General features: G+C 34.1%; 1 protein-coding gene across 2 annotated transcripts in view; it reads left to right on the top strand.

Annotated features, from left to right (window-relative positions):
- Positions 1-5,670: 5,670 nt before the first annotated feature.
- The window catches only part of sNPF-R (short neuropeptide F receptor), a 77,658-nt gene continuing 61,726 nt past the window's right edge, over positions 5,671-21,602 (top strand). For both annotated transcript variants that reach the window (XM_036360609.2, XM_036360610.2), the window contains exon 1: positions 5,671-6,707. The gene's annotated coding sequence lies outside the window, so the exon portion shown is untranslated. The remainder of the gene's footprint in view (positions 6,708-21,602) is intronic.

A 21,602-nucleotide genomic window follows, 5' to 3' on the forward strand; every position in this document is an offset into this window, starting at 1 on the left:
AAGTGATTTGTGCAGCATATAAGCGTGTGGCGCTTTGAAGGCCATTTATTTGCCAACAAGTAACTGCACTTAATTTTTGTGTAAAATTCACAATATGCAGTAAAAATGTGAAACTTTTAGCACATCCACCATTCTGTTAATGCATATGAATTAATATTAATATTATAGTTTAAAGCACAAAATTAGAAATCTATATTAAATATTACTATTTTTTATTTCATTATTCAAAAGCAAAATAATTTTTCACTTTGATCATTATACAACACTACTTCTCTATAAAATGTGATTATGTTTGAGCTTAAAAAAAATGACAGTAGAAACTAGTAGAAAAACATATGTTTAAATGCTGAAAAGTTTTGTAAAATTTATCAAATTTGATAGATAAATGTGGATAGCGCTTTACAGAGTTCAAATTTTGTTACTACTTGATGATTTTTAAGCCCCTTGAACAAAAATGAATGCAAAGTTTTGCAACTATAATATATGAACTTTTATGTGAAAGGCGTGTTTATGGCGGTGCTTTTAAGAATTTCCTCAATATCATCAAAATCATATAATAAAATACTAAGGAAGTTTTTGTAATGACAATTCGGTAAGTAATAATTTATCACTTTTTTAGATTTTGTGGTCATACAAACTCATCTCAGGTCAGGTATTATATTGGAGGAATCTATTACTAACTATTGTATTGAAAAATATTATATCTATAAAAAAATAATTTGATTTTAGTAAGCTTAGTTGAATTTGAAATGAGTTTTGAAACAAATATTTTTATTGTTTTAGTTACGCCCACCTTTTATGAGAAGTAACAGCAACATGCGTCAAAATAATGACATTCAAACTCTATACCTATAAATACATTCCTTCATCTTTTATATAATAATTTATTTATCATAAAATTTTAATATTTTAATAAGACCTTAAGTTTTGATTGCCCTCTCTTTTGTAGTGTGTGTATTGAGTTTGACCTTCTAAAAAGTGATTTTCATACGGCTGAAGCGCTTGGTTTACTGGCGCTATTTTTTGCTGTATAACTGAATTTTCAATCATAATTATTTCTGCAAATTTCATGAAAAGTTTGGAAAGTTTACTGGTTAAACCTCATTGAAGAAAAAATCACACTTTGAACTATATCTACAACGGATGTGTGTGATTGGGTTCTCTCTCATTCTTTTCCATAATTTACACCGATGTTTAAACTATTACTATTCACAAGTACTAAATCTTTCTACTAATTATTCGAGATCATTTCTTCTCTGTCATTTTTGTCTGAATTTTTTCTATATTTTGGCTGCTTAACAGGTTCTCATTTGCAGCTTACTTTCAAGATTATGAAAGAGTTATCTTGTTAAATCATATTGGTATGAAGTTGGTTTGAATGCTGATTAGTTAAGCTGTACATAAATTTCGATATAATTATGAGTAATTTTGAAGGACTGATTTTGTTACGTATTCGCACTGTCGCAACTTGTAGTATAATTAGGAAAATGAGTTTTACAGCCCATAACATCGTTTGGTATAGTTTTGAATGTATTTAATACAATATATCGAATCTAATTTAAATTTGCGCGCAAAACTAACAAAACTAAGCAAAAAATTAATAAATGTTAAAACTGTCCAAATACAAGTTTTAAATCAGAACTACTTCTTTTGCGGTTCTAAAAGAAAAAATTGTTTGGTAACAGAAATTATTTGCAGCAAAAAGGCTTAAATTTGAGCCATTTTTATACTATTGCAACATGTTGCTACAGAGAGTATAAGTTTTGTTAATATAACGGTTGTTTGTATCACCTAAAACTAATCGAGATTGATACATATATGGTTATGTACTTGTATATATACATAGATGATCACAATGACGTAACGAGTTGAAATCCGGATGTCTGTCTTTCCGTCCGTCCATCTGCACAAGCTGTAACTTGAGTAAATATTAAGATACCTTTATAAAACTAGGTAAACTTATTTCTTGGCATTGTAAGAAGGTTGGTATTGCAGATGGGCGTATTGGAGCAATTGCCACGCCCACAAAAAGCAAATACTAGTCACCTGATCAATCTGTTGCACCTTTTAATGATATATGTAAATTCAATTTATGCGCTTTAGTTAAATATCGAAATTTTGGTTTCGGTTATCTACTAAAATTAGACTACCCTTAGTTGGTTACCAACCAAACACTTCCAAATGTTTTTTCCGTTATAATAGATATTTTACAAATACAGCAAAATATATGCTGTATCACTTCGGTTCTGAAATTTGCACTCAATCACGTTCAACTCTTAACCTACCAATTATATATTTTTCTTTACTCTCTTCTCTCTCTGCGATGTTTTTCGCAACTCAATAAACAAGCGTCGCAGCCATTAACATAACCATCAAATGTTTACTAGCATAAACCCTTATCACTACGGTTCATATAAATCGCCTAACGGTCTTACCACGCCTCAAATGGCTGTTAATAATTGATAACAGCTGTTGTTGTTAGTGGCGACGCTCCACTCATATCCGCTTACACTTCACTCGCCTTTGTTTTCATTTAACAGCGAAACTTAACAGTGTTTTTCGCCGGCAGAAAATTCGGTTGTTTGTGAATTAACCTGTTGGTTTTTGTTTGTTGTTTATTGTTGTAAATGCACCATTTTTTACGTGAGAAAGCAGATTGGTAACTGTTAGTTAACAGTACGAACAGCAGAGAAATTTGCTGAGAAGCAGCAATATTCTTGATTGTAAAATTTTAATGCAGCGCGTGTATGTTGGCGGTTTACAGTGTGCTGTTAAAAATAAAAGAATGGATTCATTTAATAAAGAATGCTGGTGGTTGCAGAAATGAAATACTATATTAAAACATTAAAAATATTTTTTATTATTATTATATATTTTTTTATTATTTAAAAATATTTCAATATATTCAATTCGTGGTACTAAAATGTTTACACTGTAAAATGGCTTATATAATCCAAAAGAAAAAAATTTATGAAATTTATATTGGTATTAACAGTATTTGAGACATTCAGGATAAAATTAGAGTCTTGTGGAAATTTTGATCCAATTATTTAATATTTGATAAAGAAGTCAATTGGTACAGATAACTCCAGTCTCGATTATTTTACTTTAATTTACTGACACAATTAGGGACACAGACTCTGTATGAATAGTGTGGATTTCAAAAATATAAGACAAGCTTGAAAACTATGTAAAAGTAAAGAGTTCTTGCTCATTGTTATTAAATTTATTTTCATTAACATACTAATTGGACAATTAGATAATTGCAAAATTGTATGTTAAACGGAGTGCAATTATAACTAGCGTTAAATTTCCGAAATCATTTTACTAACTCGATAAGGGATCTGGTAGGGCATGTTACAATCTCTTTTTTTACAGGTATGCCGCACGAAAGTTACAGTTTTATTGTAAGAGTGCCTTTCGAGATATCTACTTCTTTATAAGTGAATATATTGTACCTCACAAAATCTTCTGTGAGAAAATGAATGGAATAGAAAATTTATTCCCGAAACTGGATTTGTATGTTTTAAATATTACTCATAACTTATTACAACCATCATTTATCATTAGAAAAAATCTCTTCTTTTATATATTTTCTTCATCTCATCAAAGATCTCTTTTTCTGTGTTCGATTCGCTATTTTTTTCTTGCTGTGCTCTTGCGTTGCTCTCTTGTCAAAAAATTTACATTCTGATACCTCATCTAAGTGTCACCAAGTTTTGTTTTACACTTTTTACACCAAATTTGCTATTGTAAATGGCTCATATGACAAATTGCTCTCAAAAATGAAAATATTAAATTTGTATATCCTGAGTAGGGTATATTAAGTTTGCCACGATATTTGTTACACCCAAAAACAAACGCCAGAGACTATGTACAGCATATATGTACTTAAGACCAGAAAGTTTCCACACCACATTTGCTCACCAAGAAGCTGCTCATTTGTCGGCACAAACAGAACGACCGGTATCAAGTGATTATGTAGAAAACTTTTTCATTTGAAGGAAGGTGTCTTCAAGAAATTTGGCAGATATTAATATACAAGGCATTGCCATAATTTGTAAACATATCGTTCAGATCAGACTACTATACCCTAGCTATCCAAACTAACCGATCAAAATCAGAATAAAGTTATTTTTAAACTTTTTTGTACCATAAAAAATGCACTTGTGAAGGGCATTATGGCTTCAGTGGATTTGAAGTTAATATTTCTTCTTGTTTTATATGTATGAACTTAGCTCGTCCTTACTTTACAATTCTGTCCACACCAGACCTTTGAACCAAATTGCGAGAGTATACAATGTTCGGTTGTTTTCGAATTTAGTTCATCCTTAGTGGTTTCATTTAATTTCATTAAGATATCTTACAAAATCGATCGAGATTTTTGATATAAAGTCGGCCATCATATTCGGTATATGTGGTCTTGAAAGAGTGTAGCACGATTTGGTCTATTTTGTTAGAGCCATTGAGCCGTTAGAGCCAACTTTAGTGTTATCTTTATTGTTGTTTGATACATCTTGCGACTTAGCTGGACCCCTCCCGAGGTCGACTATTTTTAGCGAGGTCAATAACCCTTAGCGAGGTTGGCGTCAAGAATGGATAGTGACCTCGCTAAAGTTCATTGTGTCGCTGAAACTAAGGCTTACTAGAGGTCAAGTTAGTTGTGAGTCTGACTAATAGAATCCAAATTATAATTAGGGGGCTTATCGTTGAATTACAGCATGGAACGAAATATTGAGAATCACTCCATCTTGACCCAGTAAATATTAATATTTCTGCTAATTGTTAGAGTTTTGATCACTATTTAATGGCAGGGAGTTCGGTGACAATGTATTCATTCTCAGTAAGCAATATTTGCAACTAGCATCTACTTTTCTTTTATTTTCTAATAAGAGATCCACGTTCAAATGATATGTTTTGATATGTTTTCTACTGTGCTTGGTTCTTTGGCTTTTTGCTAATTTTTTTCCTTTTACTTTCAGATTTCACGACTGTAGGGACTGCATATTGTTATGTAGCCGAAATTTTATCTATACAAAGATTGCCAGTACGCTGGCAGTATTCTCCAAAAATATTTGGAAATATAGTTTCCAGCAACTACAGCAAGAAAAACGTAGTTTCATAATTGCAGATATTTCCTTATCTCATACAGTATCTATCTCTTTCCAACAAGCCTATATAAATATGTGGTTGTTTAATTTTGTAAAAATTTCGGTGAAGTAGTACCTCTTCATTTTTTAAAATCCATTACCATTTGAAGCTACATTGTTTCTGTTAATTCAACCAAAAATATTCGAACTTTTATGAATTTGTCTTCAATTAGCAGAAATCGAGGCAAAAGTATGTGCTGTTAAAAGCAAATTACCATTTCTCTATGTAACATCAAGTGCCTCTATTAAGTAGTGCTACTGTAAATTGCCTGCTGTTAACACCTGCCTTTAATTTTTCCGCTGTAAAAATGCAGCTTTTGCTGTTATGTTCTGTTCTTTAACAGTTTTCTTTGCACAGTTCACTACTGTTGCTTCATTCAAGTGCTGTTACGCCACCCACAATCAACAGTGGCTGCTGCTGGCGCTGCTACTGTTGGCGCAAAGCACAGTTGCTTTAGCCAAACATGTTAGAACTTGCGCTGTGCGCCGACTTGAATTCAGTTGCCTTCGACACATTGACGGTTACGGTTGTTGTTAACGGAATTGCGAATAAAAATGCAATTGTGTGTTAAACAAAAGTGTTTTCTCTGCTAATTACACATTATATGAGTGTGTTATAAACAGTGTGCTAAGCAAAAAAATAAATAATATTAAATGGAATTCACTTGGCTGTTAAAATAAATGCAAATACTAGAATTTATTAAATCATAAAAAAAAATATTAAAGTGCAAGCATTGCTCGCCTGTTATATGCGAGTGTGCGTGCGTTTAGCGGCCATTGTGACAAAATAATTAATTTAATTCCATAATTTCGGTGGCACCAGCTGTCCTACGACTCCGAAAGTGTTTGCTGCATTGTTGTTGCTGGCATGCGGTTTTATTCAATTTTCTGCTTATTGTTATGCTGTCAACTTTGAATTTTTGTGCAGCTGTTTTGTTGTGGTTTTTATGTGGCTCCCACTTTCTGCGCAGCAAATGTGCCAGTTTTAAGTGCCGCTACGTGCTCAAGTGTTAAAATCTGCTTTACTATTTCTACTACTTTGCATTTCGCTAAGCTAAAAGAAAAAAAAACAGAAAAAAACCACCAGCACATTATTGTTACAGCACTGGCAGCTTTTGCGCGTCTATGTGCGTGTGCGTGCACCTCCCGAGTCCTTTGCTAAACAGGAACAGCGCGGGTGTCTTAGACGTGCGCGTGCAAACATAAATATCCTTGGTTCTAAAGTAGTCGTGGGACGGTAAGTCCAAGCGGGTTAATTTTATTGCTTGTCTTTGGCTATGTAAAATTGGCATTTGCAAATACATAAGATCATAATAAAATGGCGTAAATGTTGCCATCGCGCTGTCGTAAAGTGCAAATATTTATGTGCATGTGAAAATTTTTCGGTTGGACAAACAAAAAAAATTGGAGTAAACACATCGAGTGAGAAATCTTTAGCGTCTCAAAGCAGCTGTAGTGACTTTAAGCAGCAAATCTTTAAAAACTAATCGACGTAAAGTCATAGAGAGGACGGCAAATAGCTACGCATCCTTGTGACTTTTCCAATAAAAGTGGCAGGTAAAATAGTTTTATTTCAAATCATTTTATATAAAATATATTTACTATATTTACCATCCATTTGGTGTCTGCTGAGAAATATAATCGTGGTAAGAAAACGCTTGCAGCATCGTTTAATGTTTAGTCTAGCTTGTCATCTAATATTTGGTGTGTACTTTGGATGTATTTTTACAAGTCAATTAATATTCAAATTTGAGATTAAATTTCAGTTGCCAATATACTGGTTTAAGTTGACTTCATTGATGACATTAATCGGTAAAATATAGTAACGGTGCTAATAATACAACACAGACAGCTACACCACGTAATTGGCTTTTCCTTTGCTGTGTTTTTACGTTTGAAAAAGTATATGATGTGTGTCTTGGCTATGATTTTCGTTTTAAGCATCAGTCTGCTTCAAAATTGCTAGTAATTTTTTTTTGAAAAAAAAAATACCAAAGCTTCTGAGCGTTTGATAATACTCGCTTATTATTGACTGTCTAAAATTTTTTATTAATTTTTCTATTCAACGTTGGACATATTTTGAGCCCACGAGAATTGAGAGTCAGGCGGGCAGCACAAAGCAGTTTAGTGGTTATTTTCGCCACTTTAATTCTCTTTTACGTACAGATGAAAGTTACTTTAGCTGTATGAGTGCCGAGGAGTCACGCACCATTTAAAGTAGCTGCTTTTTTCAACAACAGAATCTGGAGTTTCTGAATAGCATATGTATATTTTAGACTCACTAATAATAAGAGAAGATTAAACATATGAATAATGCCTTTGAACTATTATTTAAAAGATAAGCTACGTTAAGGTTAACTTCAAATCTATGATGGTTGTGTGGATCATACCATCAGAAACTCCCTCTGTAATTTCCTCTTTTAAGATTTGTTTATACATATATATATCGAAAATCTTTTAAATCCATGTTAGTTTTTAATTGAGTGAAAGATATGGAGTGTAGATAAAAGTCTAACTAAAACACTGTCAGAGAAAGCGACGAAAATGGTATCGGGACATCTGCTGTCGATATCAGAGTGTATCAATGATGGATATAGTCTGTGTGAATTGTCTCATAATAGAGTTGTAAGACCATATACACTTAAAAGTGGTGTTTAAATTGAGTTAAATCACCCTTTCCCTTCAAATCTAAGTAAGGTAAACTTTCTCAGATGAGTTTTTTTAGTATTGTTCAACAATCGAAAACAAACCGAGTTTATGGCACAATATGAATGGGCGGAGTCATTGCATATACTTACTCTTTCCATTGTACTTTCTAGATAAGTTATTTTTGTCAACTCTCTTTTCGTGATTATTATGAAATGAAATACAACTAATTTTTTTGACAGCTGTCATATTGCAACATTGCGGTGAATCCAGTGTATGTTTAGTACTGTTATTTGTTATAAAGCATATATAAATATAATGTACATTTTCTTATATATGTTACTAACAATTTCACCGTTATTTGGCTGCTACTTTTGCGGAAGAAACAAACAAAGAGCAAACTTTTACCAAACCAGTAACAACGTTGTGACTGTCATGATACAACTTTTGCCGAATCTCGCTTCATAGAGTATGTGTGTGTATACCTATGTATAATTACAAACATATACATATATGTAAATGTATATATATGCAAACACAACTAATGAATTATTTAACAAAAGTTATACAAAAAGTCTCAAAGTGTCAATCCTTCTGCCTTGTCAGTTGTCTTGCCTTTGGCACCACCTGTCTGTCAGCCAATGAAAATTTTCTGACTCAATTGACTGTTAATAAAGTGCTCACTTTCATAGTAAACTATTTATTTGTCACCAAACTATTGATTGAATAGTTGCTTGATGAAGTTTTGCTACCCAAAAGTTTCGAAAGTTCAACAAGTTTGCAATAACTATATATTTATATACATATGAATATATGTATACCAGAAGATACGAATTATTTTAACACATTCAGGAGACATATTACGGTGGATAGAAATCGGGGTAACTCAAATTAGGTTTTCTGTTTTGTTAATTTTTTTTTAGGATAATTTTGTTTAATAAAAAAATAACAAGTAAGGAAGAGCTAAGCTCGGGTGTAACAGAGCATTTTTAACTCTTGTAATCTGAGAAGATTAAAAGCGGAGAAATACTGTCAGTTGTTGTAAAACTTTATATTAACCTAGGTGAAGTATTGCCCTGACTTTATCCATTATCATCTTAGGTAATAGGATTCACTGTATTTAGAAGCAGCTAGGGGTAGTATTGACCTGATTTTACCCATTTTTTCGCACAGGAGAAATCTAGACTATCACTACTAGAGCTCACATATTGACCGATATTTGCGATAAAAAGTCAGCAATGGGCTCTTGGGTCCACAAATTTGATATCAGGGCATGAAAATATAAGATGTGGTTCGATTTCGACAATTTTTGGGCATAAGATGAAATACTTTGAGGGCACTATTTGTGCAAAATTTTGTTCTGATAACTTAATGGATGTTTGATTTGTATACTGTAAAGTAAAAGAATCAGATGGAATTTAAAAGTTTATTATATAGAAAGTAAGTGTGGTTGACATGTTGCAATGGTATAAAAATAATGTACATATACAAAATTTAATGCACGGTACTTTAATAATCGTTGATTCATTGTGATAAATTTTGGATTCTCGTGATCCTGTAGCTGATCTTCAGGAGGACCTCCTAAAAACGGTGTTTGATGGTGAGTTACATTTTTCTGCTTGAAATCACCTCGAATCCAAAAACCAAAAATATGTATTGTTATTATAGATATATGCAAGTAATGGTCGAAGGACTAGTCAAAATTTTGATATTTGACAAAATAGCGGCTATCTAAACAAAAATCTGCTTATTATCAAAAAATGTACATTTCAGAGTGGCTTAAGAGAATGAAATTATTATCAAAAGTTTTATCGTCAATCTCACCAGCTCATTCAGAGAAATTTTCCCAATCGTCTGCGAAAACAGCGTATCGAGAAAAACGCGTTTAAAGTTTTATAAACCGATTACACTAAGTGAAAAAAAGTCTAAAATTTTTTATAAACATGCTGATAACTCTCGCCGGACTTACTTAAAACTTTCGGAGAATATTCTCTAATACATAAACATTCCGAATATACAAAAACGAAAAAATCGAATTTTTGTTTAATTTAGAAGTGGATATAACCCGTTAAGTGCTTTTGTAGAAATAGAGCTCTATACAAGTTTCTCTATAATAATCTGTAGACACTAACTAAATAATAATTTATAATAATACATATTTAATTTAGTAATTTTTTTCAGAGAATCTGCGTAACTCAAAGCTAACTTCAATTCGCCAAATTTTGGGAAGTAGTGAATCGAACAGCAACTGGTATAAATCGCGTAGACTGATATAATTGAATAAAGATAGAATAGCAAGACTATATACAGACTATGAATTCCTGTAGCGAATTGAAAAGAGCAGAGTTTAACCATAGCGAGCGGCAAAGTGGTAAATCGAACAACAACTAGTATAAATCACATACACTGACAAAATCAAACAGAAGTAGAATAACAAGTAGGTAGACCCACTTTAGTGCGGTTTCCGCAAGATAACTTTGTTGTTGATTTCAAATGTAAATTTCTCAAAAAAAAAAAAAGGGAAGAGCTTAACTAACAGTTAGAGTGAGCAGTTTCTGGTCGTACGTAAGACGTCCTGTATACGAATCTGTTTTTTTATTCACTATAATGGTTTTTCTGTTAAGTGCTCAGCCGATACTGGCATTATACTATAAGTAAAGTGCCATGCATTAAAAGTTTATTTTGCAAATATTACGTTGAAAATTACTTAACTTTAAACGAACCATACAGCTGTGGCACAAAAGTTTACGTCGAAATCTTCTTAGTGTAATGAGTTTCGTATAATTACAATGTTGCCGGTGTTGTAGGGAGACGCAGCCACCAGTGAGTTTGCTTTGGTACTTAAGTTATTTCAATTAAAAGTAAAAGATTTGCAATTATCGGCGAAATTTGGCTTAACTGCCAGTGACAGTAATAACAGCAGAATTGTTTTTCGGCGAGTTACTTAACTTAACCATCAGTACAGACAGTCGGCATACATCGAAACATAAAAAGATAGAGCAGGAATTTTGTTGAGGGTAAAATTGTATTGCTCAGGAGTTGACAGTTGAGTGGAGAGAAATTCTAATTTTATAGTAAACGTACATATACAAGTACAGATGCTTTAAATAGTTGGCATGGGCTCATTTCAGTACCACCGTCTTTAAGCAGTACCACAAAATTATTCGGACAAGACCCTAAGAGCATACCGAACACTTTAATTGTATAAGAGCGTCTGTCCAAAAACGTCTTTCCCGAAATCGTGCTTGTATCTTAAATATACACGGATTAAAGACTCATAGTAAATCATTGAACACATGCTACTCAAAGTTTAGGTTGAAAGACAAATAAAGTTAAAGGGAATACGGAGCGGTAGTACCATTACCATATATAAACAGAACAGCTTTCGCTCCAGCAAGATATAGCAAAATGTTAGACCTTAAGTTAGTCGCCAGGTGTGACACTAAACTTTTTTTTTGTTTTTTGGGGAGAGTAATTCAACACAGCTCCCGGGTGATAACCAAATTAACCCTTATCCAGCAACTCAGTGGTTTCGGGACAAAAACCTGATTTTGTGTCTTAAGTTCCAGCATTGGCAGCCGTGAAAGATATCCCGCCTCATCCGGCTGAGGGTTGGGCATTCACATACATAATGTTCCAGCGTCTTATCATCCTCCGCGCATGCTCTACATTCCGCCGATCTACTTTTCCCATTTTCTGAAGGGATTTCTGATTATAAGTATGGGTGCCTTGTGATGACCCCTACAATATTGCTAAGTTCCCTTTTGCTGTTCACTATCCCAAAGTAACTTTGTGGTATGCCCTGTGTTATAAGTGTTCCAAGACCTGAGGTGTCTGGGTCAACTTAGGGAGAGGTACAGCTCGTCTGCCTTTTCATTTCTTTCTATTCCTATATGACTGGCTACCCAGATGATATTAACCGAGTCTCTCCTTTTGACTGAAGTTCTTTTTCAAGCGTGCATTTGCAGGTGTACCTAGATCTCCCACGCTTCCTGCTGCCTTGTGCGCCCCACTCTAATGCTTGCCTGCAGATCTCATCCGATTGCTTACGTAAAAGGATCTTTACATCAGATCTGAATTAAAAAACTTGAGTTTGACGTCCGGCAATGAGAGCTTAGAAGATTCTGCTAAGTACGCCATCAGTTACACCCCCGTCCATTGCGATAATGCTACCAAGGTAAGAAAAGGGCTTGCCGTTATCGATAATTGCGGTTTCTCCTACGTAATTGTCATTGCAGTTACAGGCAAAAATTATACCCTAAAGAGAGTATATGTTAGTAAGTTTGCCTCGAAATTTGTAACACCAAAAAGGAAACGTCGTTGATCATTTAAAGTATATACATATATATTTGACTAGCGTGACGAACTGAGTCGATTTAGCCATGTCCGTCAGTCTGACCGTCTGGTACTAGAACTGACGATTTTGTCAGTTAAATGTGGAGTTGCATTGCAACCGGATGCCGGACTGAAAGTACGGCAGAGGTTTAAGATAAGCCTCGAACCCTACCAAGGTGGTCCACACTACCAATTGGTACTGAAAATTGCCTAGCATTTTCAGGGCTCTGATCAACGCATTGTATTGATCCGCTGTGCTTTTGAGCGCCGTGGGGTAAGGTTGTCGTCAGCAGGTACCTACGTAAAACACACCGGACGTTGACCGTCTGTCCGTCCGCCCGTATGTCTGTTTGCATATTTGCAAAATAAATCCTCAGTTGTCGAGATATCGGGCCACTGCAGCATATAGATGCCATACAAACTGAACGATCGGAATCAAGTGCTTGTATGGATAACTTTTTAATTTGACAAGATAACTTTTTAATAAGACAACAGGGTAATCTACAATCTACAAAGAATTCAGATCGAGTCAATATAATATATAGCTGTCGTACAAATTGACCGGCCAAAGTCTTTGTAAGGAATATTTTATATTTTTGGAAGGCTATTATAGCTACGGTGCAACCGAAATTAGCGATTTTTTTTCAGTTTTGATTGCATTGGTCTTTGAAGACCAGGTTGTCTAACGCTTCAGCATCAGTTAATTGTTGCTAGTGCTGTGGCTAAAAATTGACTGCAGATACGGGATACATACATATTTTCCTTTCATGTTTGTTGATATTTTATGAAAACCTTTTCCATTTATTTATAGTGAATGAAAACGTTTCCATATTCTATCTATCTTTATATATTCCTTTCTATACATAACTGTATATATATCGCTATATAAATGATTTGCAATATCTTTTGTATTCTACTTCTATTTTGAACCTTAATCGTAGCCATATTGACGGAACAATTGCAGAAACGACTCGGCACATAACTGTAATTTCAGTTAATTGTGCGATTGCGAGAAATATATGGATGTATGTACATATGTAGCTATTGTAACAGATATGCTTTATAATATGTGCCCATATCTGTATCTATGTATTTATATATCAATATGGATATCGATCGATTTGCCATTATCAAAAGCCACAATTACTCTAATCGATTGATGGCAAGTCGAGCCAAATTGAAATGTGTAGGTAGGTTCGAGTATGCTACATGATTATTCATCACATTTAAGTGTGTACGTGTGTTTGTATGTTTGCACAGCAGTCACCATTTGCTAGCATTTTGATATTTAGTCACTAAGTTTGCATTTGAGCGCGTTTTTGGCAAGCGCTGCACAATTCGCATGAATTTTATTTGCGTATATATGCACTTTTACACACATACATAAATTTTGCTCTATTTATGTATGTATGCGAATTTATGCATATGCTGTCGATTGAAACCTTTTCGCGTGGGTGTTGATTCAACATTCCATTGAATTGCTGTCTGTGAAAACATTTGCTAGCGCATAATTAATTATTCATACTGCAAATAACCTTAAACATACATACATACATACGCCTATATGTATAAACATACATGCACATGTAGTTTGTAAGTAGAAGTGGTTTATGTGGCACGAATTCATATTGGCAGTAGCGAAAAATGGTGAGACATACATCTTGCTGCTGACAGAAGACATATGTATTGTATATACGTACATATGTACAGTAGATTGTCACTTTCTTATAAAGTTCATTTTTTTTTGCCATTGGCACCTGAGGTTTCAGCTTTAGCCCTTTTAAAAGAATTATCCAACGTCTGCCCGTGTGTCGTATATATACTGTGTATATATAGTGTATATACATAGTGTGTATATACTGCTTATTTGTCGGAACTGCCTATATCGGACCACTACAGCATATAGCTGCCATACAAACTAATTGATCGGAATCATCGGCTTGTATGGAAGAATTTTTCATTTGACGAGTTATTTTTACCAAAGTTGTAGTGCGTTATTATTTAAGGCAACGGTGCATTCTTCGCGAAATTGTTTAGATCGGAACACTATAGCATATATCTGGCATACAAACTGATCTCGTTCGTTTCCCTTTGGATATTACAAACATAGTGACAAACTTAATATACCCTGTTGAGTGAATAATAATTAACTTGTGAAATGCGGGACACCCTAATAAACATACATACATACATACATACACACATACACACAATATCATCCCGTATAAATATATCGCCTAAAAAGCTACTAGCTCTCGCAATTGCTAATTGCTTGCGTAAGCAATAAATGCTCGTCTTGATCGATGGTCAAACATTTGCGTTTGAGTGGTTCAATGAATCATGCCGAACATGCTTTTTGATCTTTGGCAGCCTCATATTTCCGTGTTAATTTATTGCGCGCATATCTTTATTAAATGTGCACAGAAATCAATTTTCTTAAATAATAAATCAGTAATTGTTTTGATATTAGTCAGACAACATCAAAAAGTGTATAAATAAAGATTTATTTGAGCCCACGCTGGTGCTTTTCTTCTTCTTCACGTTCTAATCAAATAAATTCATAACTAACAGTATTATGCATAGGAAATTTGCAATTCCCAAGAGAAGTGATTGATAAGATAGTCAGCTAATAAATATTTTACTTGTTTTGGTGTTGATTGTTATAAATTTTATAGTTTTTGTTGTTTTTTTGCTGTTGTAATTTTGCCAGACATTCAACTTAATATGTTTTGTGAAATACTCTTTAAGTGTTCATTCGAATACTGCGTCCTTTTCGTTCAGTATTAGGTCTAGGGAAAAAAGCTCATATTTTCCGTACAATTCGATTTAAGTGAAATATGCACCGTTTTGTTCGATAACATTTTGCTACTTTGTAAGTACTTTGATAGGGCACTTTCAAAGAACCCCCATTTCCTTTATGGCAAAACTGGAACAGATGATTCTCACAAGCTCCTCTTGAGGCGTATTTTTCACCAGCAAAGTCATTAGACATAGTCAGGATGAGGTAGTAATCACTTGGTACCAGGTTCGGACTATAAGGTGAAAGCATAAGAATCGCCTAACCAAGCTCCTGAAGCTACTGGCAAGTGTGTGACCTAGTATTGTCCTGACACACAATTCAAACTTTCGACGAGGCAACATTTATTGAGACTCTTCTTTAGCCGAATGCCGTTTCCCTCTTATCTTCGTCTGCACTTTTACCTACTCTCCTGCAATCTCGGCTTACTACCCGACGTATGCTTAAACATCTCAGCGATAGAAGAATCAACCCTCTTGATAGGCTGCTTAGTTTTGCGACACTCTTCCGCTCTCTATATCTGATATAAGGCGCTGTTTCAAAGAAGTAGCTTTAAGTAGTAGTAGTAGTAAAGTATTGAAAGGGAATTGAAAACTGGTCGCGCCTCCGTTTATCAAGCATTTTCAACACTAAATACATATACGTTCATACATAGGTTTAGTAGAATATATATGTATGTATGTGGATTGGTTTTTGTTGGCTGCGCTGATTACTTGCAGCTGTTGCCTTTGTGTTTGCCTTCATTTTATGCTGCGTGTCACCAGCTCCGTGTTTTTTTCGCCGCTTAACGAGTGCTTTGTGTCAGCTCTCTATCGTCTTTCTCTGCCACTTTGGCACGCATTCAATATTTATAGCCGTCGCAGTGTGAATTTGACATTTTGCCAGCTATTAGCTTTTACTATACTTTACATAAATTATGCAAACGTGGTAAATATATTCAAAGTGATGAGCAATAAAAATGCAACCAGACATGTTTTTCTTTACGGAAATGTACACCTTATTTTTCCTTATTGTGCTATGCTTCCACAAAGATCGTTGGTTCGATACAGGTGAAGACATTATACAAAACTCTCTCCAAATAAAAAGTTGAAAAAATCTGCTAGTTGAAGTCGTTAAATTCAGAATTTTTTTTTGGAAACCCTTCGAAGTGCAGACACTAGATAAGAATTCTTTAGAGAAAATATTTACCGAAAACCTAGTTAAACCTATCAAAGACTTCATGGGCCTGATGAGATGATAGATTAGTGGCGCATATCACTTTTTCCAGCATTATATTGAAGAAGACGCACGAGCAAGAATCACTATCTTTAAAACTTCGTCTGGTATCGAACGATTCAGAGAGTTCCTTCCCGCTTTTGACGGAGCTGTTGGTTGTGCTCAACGTCATTCTGCATAACCGTATGAGTCTCGCAGGCATATTAAATTTGGACATGCCGTCGAATAGGTAGCGCCTGTCAGAGTGGTCGAAAGTCGCTTCGAAATCGATACTAATCAATGTTGCAATTTCATTGCTCCTAACTGTAAATATATTGATATTGTGCCAATTCGCACTTATGTGCGTGAGCATATGTTTTTTCTTGTGTTTTTATGTTTCTGTGTAATGCAGTTGCGACAGTTTTATGTTACCTTTGCCATATAGCAGTTCTTTACAGTGTTCTTGCGCCACAAAGTATGCCATATATTTTCTAAGTATTGCGCAAAATCGTCACTTGCGCTTCTGTTAGATCACTCCACTGGTAACCTAAGCATATCTTATAACATATCATGTCGTTGTGATTGTAAAAACGCATCTAATTACAGTTAATATCACGTGATACTTATTTAGCTGCAGTAACGCGCTTGAAAATCGAAGTGCGTAGCAATGAAATTGGAGACGCGTAAGCGCACAACCCCAGAAAGCATCTGCTTGTACAAGTATACCGTTATTTATAGATGCTTCTAACACATATTCGTACATGTCTATATATGTACCTGTTTCCCACCTCTCTGTGTTTTTGCTTTGGAATTTAGTAATTTACTTAGCGCTCTCTACGCCAAATTTACGAGTCTTACGTGTACCATTGGCATTTCATTGCTTTTCCTTGGATTTGTGTGAAATTAGTTTGCTATACGCGTTTACAGTCCAGTACTCTTATCCTCCTGTTGTTGACACTCACACTTACATACACAAACATATGTTCTCTTTCAGGTTTTGTAATCATTCGTTGCAGCATAAAATTTTACTTTTACGTTCGGGAATTGCAGGAAGGTTGTCGTGGGTAAATAATAAGATACTCAATATGTGTAAGTTATTTTGAAGTATTCCCGCGCAGTCCATGAATCGGTTGACTATGATTGCTTCAAGATTGTAAATTTTATTTTTCCTTATTTCTTTTTTTTCTTGTACGTTTAATACGGTTTGAACTTCGAGAGACTTTCTGATGATGCCATAAATTTAACGCACCTGTAGTTCGTCGTTGTCTAGCATTTACTGCTACATTTTATTCCTTTGGGTAAGCGGAATATTGAGCATAAGATGGTCTAGCTCAACACTGATGGTAAGTGACATCAAACTTGGCCTTAAAAGCATCACAGCCTCGTTTTTATACTCTCGCCACAAGTTACTATTGAGTATAAAAGTTTTGTTTACTTAACGGTTGTTTGTATTAACTAAAATAAATTGAGCTAGATATGGAGTTCCATATATATAAATGATCAGGCTAACGCGAAGAGTTGAAATCAGGGTGACTGTCCGTCCGTGCATGCGATAACGTAAGCAAAGATTTATACTACTGAGACTTGCTACATATGTTTTCTGGCACCCAAGGAAGGTTGATATTCCAGATGCCACTACCGCGTCTACAAAACTCGATTACACGAAAACAGATAAGGTGCCATAACTAAGCAATAAACTAAGATACAGCAAAATGAAAAATAAAATTTTTGAGTGATTAGAGGATTGGAAAAAACGCTGGTATAAGTAAAATCTAGGGGTGATTACTTTGAAGAAGACAAAAAAAATATTCATGAATAAATAAACACTTTCTTAAGAGATAAAAAATTCTCAATAACTTTTGAGCAAACCAGTATCTTACAAACCGCTCAGGCCAAATCAACCCAATTTTCTGAGAAAAAGTATCTTTAGCATTTCCGGGTAAAATCTGTTATTATGCTTACTCTCCATATAACGGTAATGTTAAAAACTACTAAAAGAGCGATAACTCACTGAATACGATCAATGCGTCACAAGCAGTAAATTACACAATTATCCCTATAATAGAAGAGCTTTATCGGAGCGGGCCCACAAATTGGACAATGGGCATATACAATCCTAGCATATACTGTCATAGTGGAAAAAATCAGATGTTAACCACGCCTACTTCCCATATATTATAACAAACTTTTAAATTTTATCTCATTCTTGCACTTGACAGTACACAAATCCAACACCAATAAATTTATAAAACTTCGCGCAAATAGTGCTCTCAAGCTTATTCATCTTACGGCCAAAACTCGTCGAAATCGGACTATAACTTTTTAAGAATGCAGACACCAATCATTAGTGCATGTGGCTTATTTTACCGAACACATCGGCCTATTTATGAGGTCTAGTATTGAGATTCGGAAAGAATATTTTTGTGATGACAGCATTCTTTGTGCAAAAAATGGGTAAAATCAGACCCCATATACCTTATATAAATATTTTCGAACTTCCGGTTGATTTTATACCGCATGTATCAGTCAATTTGGGTGAAATCTTAACGAAATTCTAGAACAATTTATTATTTAATAATATAACAGTGTATAGCCTTGCCTAAAATGGTTAAAATCAGTGCAACACTTCGTCTAGTTTAACACAAAGTTTTACCAACATAAATATATGTAATTGTATTTGGGAAATACCTTCACCCCCGGCTATGATCAAGTTGCGATAGTATAAAATATTCGGTTCTAAGCTTTGCCTATTTCGAAATCGGAACCCAATGTCGTATAACGAATACATGTAACTATGGCAACTCTCATTTGAAAATAATCGGCATTGATTTTGATCTTTTCTTGCTCCCACATACTGGATATGAGCGCCTTTGTGCTTTCGGCTGCCCTTAAATGGATTTTAAGCATGGTAGGAGAGATCAGGTGTTTTTCGATACCTACAAATAGCTCTAATCTGATATATACATATACTATTGTATATGTTAAGCAAATTGCCTTTATATAGATATAACATACCGCATAAGTTGTCTTTATTGCAAGAGATGAGCTCGAGTGAGTATCATATAATAACTGTTATATAATGGCTTTTATTTCAAATTTCTAAGTTCTCGATCCTATAATTGTCTAACCTCTGTACATATTAAGTCAAAATTTATCGAATCGCAAGTTATTGTGGTGTATATCTGTATATAAAGAATTGAAACGATTCTTGTAAGCAAGAGTAAATTTAATAAACGAAATATTGTAGAACGATTTTTATAATCTTAGAGGCAGTTTCTTCAAATTTATTTCTCCACAGAAAAGCAATTCTCGCTATGCTTCCAAAAGCAGATTTTAAGGTCAGAGGCCGTTAATTCGATTAGCCAAGGTATCTGTCCGTTTATGTGTATGTACCCGAACTTGTACCTCAGTTTTTGAGATCTCCATCGGATATTTGGCACACGTTTTTTTTTTTCCTAAGAAGCTGCTTATTTGTACTATAAAATATATAGGTGTCATACAAACTGAACGATCAAGCTAAAGTCCTTTTATAGAAAATTTGTTTGTTTGTTGAGGTATATTCATGAAATTCAGCAAGAATTATTGTCTAAGCTAAAATATCGAAAAAAATTGTTTAGATCGGACCACTATAGCATGTAGTTCGTATACAAATTGATTTATTAGAAAAGGTTTTTTGCAGAAATTCTTTAACAAGTTTCAACAATCTTAGAAATGTGTCTGCTTCGGATTTAAACATTTTCAAGTAAGTAAATTATTATTATTTTTTTATTTTAAGATGTTTTATTTAAGATTTGATTAATAAATCAGTGGTTTTTAAAATCACGTTTAAAAAATATACATACTATATATGTACTTCTTATCTTTTGCCGTGTGAGTAATAATAATCAACACTCAATCAAATTTCCGCTCCTGACAATGTTCAAAAATTTTTTCAAATGAATTTCACATGTAAACGCTTTAATTAGCCAATCCCTAAGGCAAGTTACCTGCATAAAGCCGTGTTTGTACCAAATTATTTCAAGCAATTTAAAATATTTTTGTTGCCCACAAAAATATTGAAAATTTTAATTAAATTATTGTTACGTTGGAGGCGTTCACAAACATAACACATGTATGCATGTATGTATACACACACGCACACTTGCATGCGAGAATGTTGCAAATTTAATCAAAATTGTTTACAAATTTGTTGTGCGGCCATTTCTGTGGCTTGTCACAGGATGTCAAGTGTGTAAAAAAAAAATAGAAATATTATTACGCAAATGTTTGTGTGTGTGTGTGTGTGTTTTTTTCTATATATATGTATGTGTATTAGTTATATTCATAAGCACGCATTTGTGTCACTTGTTTATTCGGTGCAAAATCGCAAACGATATGCAAAGCAGAAAAAGTCAACGGACGATTTGCAAAACAAAAATCAGAAAATAAAAAAAAAACAACAAAAAATATAAAAATTATTAAACTGAAATTGCTACTTGAATTGGTAAATTGTGTAAAACAGCAGAAACTGCGTTTGCATAAAAAAATAAATAAAGCGGCGGCAAATTGAATAGAAATGACAATCAAGATATGGCGCGATGGGGTCAATGGGGCGTGTGCGAGCATAAAAGTGAATGGCACGCAAACATACATATGTATCCAATTTGCATATATACATATGCATGCTTCCTGTAGTTTTGTTTTGAATATATTATACTTGTTGATAATAGGGTGAGTCAAAAATGAGCCCACCGAATTTATGGTTCAAAATATACTTATATACCGCTGGTAGGCAAACATTTTTCGATTAAATATAGCATACAATTTTCTAATAAATAAACTATATATTTATAACCTTGACATTTTTTTCATGATTTTTAACTTATAATAATTTATTTAATTTACTATATTTGCAAGCTGGCAACATCGCAAACTGTATTCTTAACTATAGAGAGGCGAGATTTGTATCTAAACGTTAAAAACGATCTGTGGTTGCAATGAAGCTATAATACCCTTTACAAATACTTTACTTTACAAAAACTTTGGTCGGTCAGTTTGTATGGCACCTTATGCTATAGTTATCTGATCTCAACAATTTCTTCGGAGATTACACTGTTGCTTTGAAACGAAATTTCGTGGAAATATCTCCCCAAATGAAAAAGCTTTACTTACAACCACTATTCCGATCGTTAAGTTTGTATGACAGTTATATGTTATAGAGTTTCGATATCGGCAGTACGGACATATGAGCGGAAATGGACGTACTTGAAGAGAAATGGACGTGTGCAGAAATTTCATATTGATATCTCAAAAACTGAGGGACTAGAGTTTTTGAGATATCAATATGAAATTTCATGATTTTATCGCAATTATCGACGACAGGCCTCCCGACGCGTGGTGCTTCTTTGACATCGAAATTACCGGAACGGAACCTAGCAAACCACTTTTGTGCTACACGTTCGTTTACAGTATCGGGCCCATAAACTAAATTAATTTTTTCA

This window comes from Bactrocera oleae, chromosome 6 (assembly GCF_042242935.1).
Source record: "Bactrocera oleae isolate idBacOlea1 chromosome 6, idBacOlea1, whole genome shotgun sequence".
Taxonomy (NCBI): Eukaryota; Metazoa; Arthropoda; class Insecta; order Diptera; family Tephritidae; genus Bactrocera; species Bactrocera oleae.